Genomic DNA, 7,106 nt, shown 5'->3' on the forward strand with positions numbered 1-7,106 from the left:
AACATGAATGCAAATCTCCACCTGATTTAAAATAAAAGTTGACCTATCATTAAACTGCAGTTTGGAGAAGAGGGCTCCAAACATTCACCACTCATGGTAAAGTTTTGTCTAATTTCACTCATGAAGGGCTCAATATTTTGAGACTACACCCTCATCCTAGACCTCCTGAGCAGTGAAAGCAGCTTTCCCATCTGTTTCTCAACTACACCTTCATTTTGTAATTTCTAGCAGAAATTGTACTTTAAAGTAACAACAACAAAATGCTGACAGCACCTGTTGAAAGACAGTTAAGAATTTGAAAGCATCAGAAAGGTCTGAAGAGCTATACCATATTTGAAACATTCATCCTGTTTCTCTCTGCAGATACTGCCAGATTTACCAAATTTATCCAGCATTTTCTATTGAGATTTCAGATCTCCAGCACCCATAGTATTTTGATTTAGTATAATTTTTACTTTAACCCTTGGACCCCAGGTAATTTGGTCACTTACACACCACTCACTCAGAGGCCCTCTTTCCAGTGACGTGATCCAAGTGGACTGCAGTTTAAGGAGGTAGCTCACACCACCTTCAAGGACAACTTAGGGCAGACAATAAACACTGGTCAGCCAGTGAGATCCCGGTTCCATGAGAGAATAAAAAATACTCAGAACTACGGTTGTGGTCTTGGGGTTCTGTATGCCAAGTTAAATTCTACCTCTTTATTCTATTCCTAGCAACAAAGTCCAGTGCTGCATTATTCTTTTCAAATATTTGTTCTTGTTCTTGACCTTGACATTTTAATGTTATTACAAGATCCCCACTGTTTCTGGCTCCATGTAGAAACAACCCCTTTGAATGTACAATGTGAATTGCCTCCTATTTCTCTACATTGTGTTGAACTGAAATGAAATTATTGTATTAACATGTTTGTAATGTTACGCTTTCAACTGCTGAGCATATGATGGTGTTTTACATCATTGTCAAATCTGGAAAATCTGTCTAACTCATTAATACAGTCAGTTGTTGGATTTTGCAAGAATAATCTATTTATATTGTACTTTTCACAACCTGAATGTATCAACCTCTTTACACCCATTATTTTAAGTGCTCAGACCCAAACTCAGACTCAAAATTTACTGACTCAGAAGCAAATATTAGGTACAGTTCCAGACAGAATTTAGGATGACTGTGAAGGCCAAAGGCACTGGGGAAGCTGATATTCAGAGCAGGAAACATTTGGATACCTAATGGAGGCATAGATTAAGGGGTTATGAATGAGCAAATAGGAATTGAGTGGTTTTGTGACAAGTGGAATGATAACCTGAGGATTAGGGAAGAATGAAAAATTACTTAAGGGTTTAGATAATCTGGTGTGCACTAGCAGAAAGAGCCGTAGAATCCAACTCCGTCGGAACATTCAACAGGCAATTTGACATGCACGTGAAGGGTCAATTTGTATTGTTATGTAAATGCCATCAGGACTGAAGAATCAACTGCAAAATCAGAGCTTTGAACTGTCAGAGGTGTAACCAAAATATTCCCAGTTAAAGGTCCAGCCTAAAAGCTGTAGCTGCTTACTATGTACAATGCGTACCGCCACAACCCCTATGACCTCAAAGGATACAGCAAGTGTGTGGCAGCACCGCTGCCTCTAAGTTCCCCTTGAAGCCACACAGCATCCTGACTTGCAACTATATATTCCTTCAGTCAGAGTCAACATCCTGGATTTCCCTCAGACAGTTTTGTGGATGTACTTACACCATATGGACTGTAGCAATTCAAGGTGGCACCTTACCACGTTGAGGAATCAGGGATGAGTAATGAATGCTGGCTTATAGCCAGCAATACTCATCCTACGATATTTACATTGAATTTATAAAACAATTACAAACTAGTTAATTATTCACATTAGAATCTGAAATGTTTCCACTTTTAACTGGAAGAGTTTAGAGACAAGGATGAACAAGATAAACGGGGAAAAAAAGTGGAGAAATTCAGTAGAAGCATTTTAGAGAGATCCTGTTCTCCCTCCAAAACTTCATGTAAAATGTTTATGGATATAGATTTTCAGTGTTGCATATGTGTAGTTCATAGTTTGTGTTTTAGAATACTACTGTTGAAAGTTACAACTTTTAACTGTGGAGAATAAGCGCATCTGGGTGGAAAACTGATGGCAATTGTGGGGTGAATGCAATTCAAACAAACAGTCTTAGAATTAATTACATTTAAGACTTAATTTATTTTCCAGATTAACTGAATTCAGTCGTACCAACCTGCGGTGATGTCTGAACTAATGTTTTTAACGCATTAGTCTGAATTACTTGCCCATTAACATTACCACTGACCACCATTTCGCATTACTTTGCAGAAATTTGTGAAAGCGTTTTATCAACACACTCACCAGCACCCCATCATTTTAGGCAGAATTAATTTAAGTATCGCACAATTTAGACTAGAAACTAAAATTTGAAGATTTCAATACAATTCAAAAGCTTAATTCTACATGAGGGATTAGAATAGTTTGGTGAATTTTTTGACCAGTACTGACTCAATGGGCTGAAGGGATTTCTCCACCCTCCTCCCTGGCCCATGCAGTGGAGCTGATAAGACATGCATGCAACACTACTCATCTTGAGCTGAAAGCTGAAATCTTGAAAGTTTAATTCAACTGATTACATTTGTGCTGCACACAGATTCCACTTTAGTCTAAGCTCTGCCATTCAGTATTTATCACCAAAAGAAACCACTACTTTGATCTCAAGAAAATCTTTTTTCTACTTTACCTCAACTATCCTCCAATATAGAAACATACCTTTTTGAAAGATGTCAGTAGTTTAACACTGACATATCCCATTTTGTTTCTTCTCACATGTTTCAGAAGAAATGCATCTTTCTCCAGGTTCTCATCAGAAAGGTAGTATTCAATCTGAGCAATTAGTTTTTGTATTAGCTCAGGTTCAGGCGATCTCCAGTCATTGTTCAGCTCATCCTCTGCTCCGCTGAATGAAGCACTTGAGAAGGCACACAAAAATAAAAGAAAATAAATAGAAATAGGACATTTGGCAATTTGAGCCTGCTCTGCTATTCAATATGATCATGGCTGCTTCTACCTTTACTCCACTTTGCTGCCATTTCCCCAAACCCCAAACTTTTTTTGACTGAGAGAAGTTAAGTCTCAAATATACTCAACAATGGAACATATTCATCCAGTTAAACAAATAAAAAATAATAATAAATATAAAAATAATTCTAAAATTCAGGTCTGGCAGAATCTGTGGAGAGAAAGCAGAGTTAACGTCTTGGGTCACAGCCCTGCTTTCTCTCCACAGATATGGCAAACCAGAGTTTTTCTAGGATTTCACAAGCTTCAAATTTCCTTCCCCCAACCGCATCTCAAAACCAGCCCAGCTTGTCCTCGCCTCCCTAACTTGTCCCCTCCTTCCACCTCAAGCCCCACCTCCATCTCCGACCAACTAGCCTCATCCTGCCTCCTTGACCTGTTCTCTCCCTAACTCCTCACCTTTACTGGCTCCACCCCCACCACTTTGACCTGTCTGTCTCCACCTATCCTATCCTTTATCCATCTGCCTTCTCTCACCTGCCCCCTGCCATTTATTTCAGAATCCCCTTCCCCTCCATTTCTGGAGGAGGATCTAGGCCCAAAACATCACCTTTCCTGCTCCTCTGTTGCTGCTTGGCCTGTGTTCATCCAGCTCTACACCTTGTTTCCCCACCCCCCCAATTTGTTTTTGTTTAATTTCCAGAACGACAATTCTTTGGATTTCTTGTACAAAGATAAAATCATTTGGTTTCACTCAACAGGCAACTTTTTAGTTAAACAGTGATTTAGAGATGCTTCAAAACCACCATTACTTACAAGCTGTAAACATTCAGGGACAAATTGGTATGTTGACCTCATCCCTAGTGGAAATACAAAATTTCTCACTAATGATCAAAAGTTACAAATTTAAGGTACCCACATTTTACCTGACGCTTCTCTTATTCAACTCTTCTAGTTATAAAGTGTGTGGATTTTGCACTATACAGTAGTTTCTTTTAGTACAGTTTTTAGCATGTTAACATTGTTAGCCTTTGCATTTTTGCTGCTTTTCCAGTCGCCAAGATTTTTTGTATGTTTTTTGTTTTTATATTGGCTTACATCTCTTCAAGTGATTAACCACTGCTGCTTTTGTCAAACAGAACTATTTCAAATCAGCTTTGAGCAACACCAATGATCTGTCATTTTACCCATGACAAGATTTGCCTACCTTACATTTAGTCTTTTTCCAATTCAATTGAAGGGAGCATTGTCCAAATTTAGAGATATAAAGTGAGAACTTGTCCCAACGCTGACACTTGTGGAACACTACTTGTCACCGGCTACAGTCATGAGAAAAAGCCTTTTATCCCCACTGCCTGCCTTCTGCCACACAGTCAACAAACCAATCTTCATGTTGGCACCTTGCCTCGAACACCATGGGCCCTTAGCTACCTAGCCGCCACCTATGTGGCACCTTGTCAAAGGCCTTCTTGAAGTCCAGGTAGATCCATTGGCTCTCCTTGGTCAAACCCGCTTATTATTTCTTCAAAGAATTCTAGCAGATTTGTCAGGCGTGACTTCGCCTTGATGAAACTATGCTAACTTGGACACACACACACACACAGTTGCAGACGAGCTTGGGGCCCACAATCTTCTTTTTCTGATATGCCCCTCATAATAGGGAAAGTCAAGCACCCCTCCCATTAAAAACCGGGCAGCCTTTGCTAACTTGTCTTTGTTCTCAACAATATACTTACGAGCTAAACCAGGAAAAAACTTCAGGGATAAAATTATAATGGGTAATAAAGCAGCCAAGAGTGGAGGTAGGAAGGATTTTACTGTTGGGAGATGCATGCAGACCTCCAGTAAGAATACATTATTTAATTTCTAAACTGCACCTTGAAACTAGGTCTCTGTAATAGCTACCATACTTTAGCCTTCAAGTTGAATTTGCTCTTGTCCCTTAATTTCTTCCTCAGTTTTTGTGCATATCAAACTGAACCTACATTCCCCAAATGATTTCTGAAGGAGGGTGCCGACCCAAAATGTCAACTTTTCTGCAGCTCTGATGCTGCCTGGCCTGCTGTGTTCTTCAGCTCCACACTTCCCTATGATTTCCTGCCTTTGCACTGTCCTCCAAGGTCAGAACGCAAAAGTAGTTTCACAAACTAAAATTGAACGTCTTCTCTCCAAGGTAAATTAGCTCCTTTGTAAGAAAAATTGCACTCAATCCAATCAGCTTCCCTGATGCTGGTCAGAGATAATGGGAACTGCAGATGCTGGAGAATCCTATCGCAAGTGTGGAGCTGGAGAACGCAGCATCTTAGGAGCACAAAAGCTGACGTTTCAGGCCTAGACCCGTTAAGAGAGGGGGGATGGGGAGAGGGTTCTGAAATAAATAGGGAGAGGGGTGGAGGCGCACCAAAGATGGATAGAGGAGAATATAGGTGGAGTTTGACCAAGGAGAGCCAATGGATCTACCTGGACTTCAAGAAGGCCTTTGACAAGGGGCCACATAGGTGGGGGCTAGGTAGCTAAGGGCCCATGGTGTTCGAGGCAAGGTGCCAACATGAAGGTTGGTTTGTTGGCTGTGTGGAGTGGAGAGGAGAGGAGAGGTGGGAGGGAGGGGAATAGGTCAGTCCAGGGAGGATGGACAGGTCAAGGAGGCGGGATGAGGTTAGGAGGTGGGAAATGGAGGTGCGGCTTGAGGTAGGAGGAGGGAATGGGGGAGGGGAAGAACAAGTTAGGGAGGCAGGGACGAGCTGGGCCAGTTTTGGGATGCAGTCGTGGGGGGTGGGGGGTGCTGGGGGAGGGTAAATTTTGAAGCTGGTGAAGTCCACATTGATACCATTGGGCTGCAGGGTTCCCAAGCAGAATAGGAGTTCCTGTTCCTGCAACCTTCGGGTGGCATCATTGTGGCACTGCAGGAGGCCCATGATGGACATGTCATCTAAGGAATGGGAGGTGGAGTTAAAATGGTTTGTGACTGGGAGGTGCAGTTGTTTATTTGCAAAGCAAGTGGGGGTGTTCTGCAAAGCAGTCCCCAAGCCTCCGCTTGGTTTCCCCAATGTAGAGGAAGCCACAACGGGTACAATGGATGCAGTATACCACATTGGCAGGTGAACATCTGGTTGATGTGGAAAGTCATCTTGGGGCCTGGGATGGGGTGAGGGAGGTGGTGTGGGGGCAAGTCTAGCACTTCCTGTGGTTGCATGGGAAGGTGCTGAGTGTGGGGCAGGGGCAGTCCCAGAGAGACTTGTTCGCTCCACACTCCCCTCCAACCCCACCACATCTGGCACCTTCCCCTGCAACCGCAAGAAGTGCTACACTTGCCCCCACACCTCCTCCCACACCCCCATCCCAGGCCCCAAGATGACATTCCACATCAAGCAGAGGTTCACCTGCACATCTGCCAACGTAGTATACTGCATCCACTGTACCCGGTGTGGCTTCCTCTACATTGGGGAAACCAAGCGGAGGCTTGGAGATCGCTTTGCAGAACACCTCTGCTCGGTTCGCAATAAACAGCTGCATCTCCCAGTCGCGAACCATTTTAACTCCCCCCTCGCATTCCTTAGACAACATGTCCATCATGGGCCTCCTGCAGTGCCACAATGAAGGTTGTACAGCCGAAGGTTATAGGAACAGCAACTCATATTCCGCTTGGGAACCCTGCAGCCCAATGGTATCAATGTGGACTTCACCAGCTTCAAAATCTCCCCTTCCCCCACCGCATCCCAAAACCAGCCCAGCTCATCCCCTCCATGCCACTGCATCCCAAAACTGACCAAGCTCGTCCCCTCCTCCCTAACCCGTTCTTCCTCTCACCTATCCCCCCACTCCCAACTCAAGCCAAACCTCCATTTCCGACCGACTAACCTCATCCCGCCTCCTTGACCTGACCATCCTCCCCAGACTGACCTATCCCCTCCCTACCACTACACCTATACTCTCCACCTAACTTAACGTCTGTCCATGTTTGTCCGCCTCCCCCTCTCTCGCTATTTATCTCAGAACCCTGTCTCCATCCCCCTCTCTGATGAAGGGTCGAGGCCTGAAACGCCAGCTTTTGTGCTCCCAAAAT

The sequence above is a fragment of the Stegostoma tigrinum genome, chromosome 36, assembly GCF_030684315.1.
Source record: "Stegostoma tigrinum isolate sSteTig4 chromosome 36, sSteTig4.hap1, whole genome shotgun sequence".
Taxonomy (NCBI): Eukaryota; Metazoa; Chordata; class Chondrichthyes; order Orectolobiformes; family Stegostomatidae; genus Stegostoma; species Stegostoma tigrinum.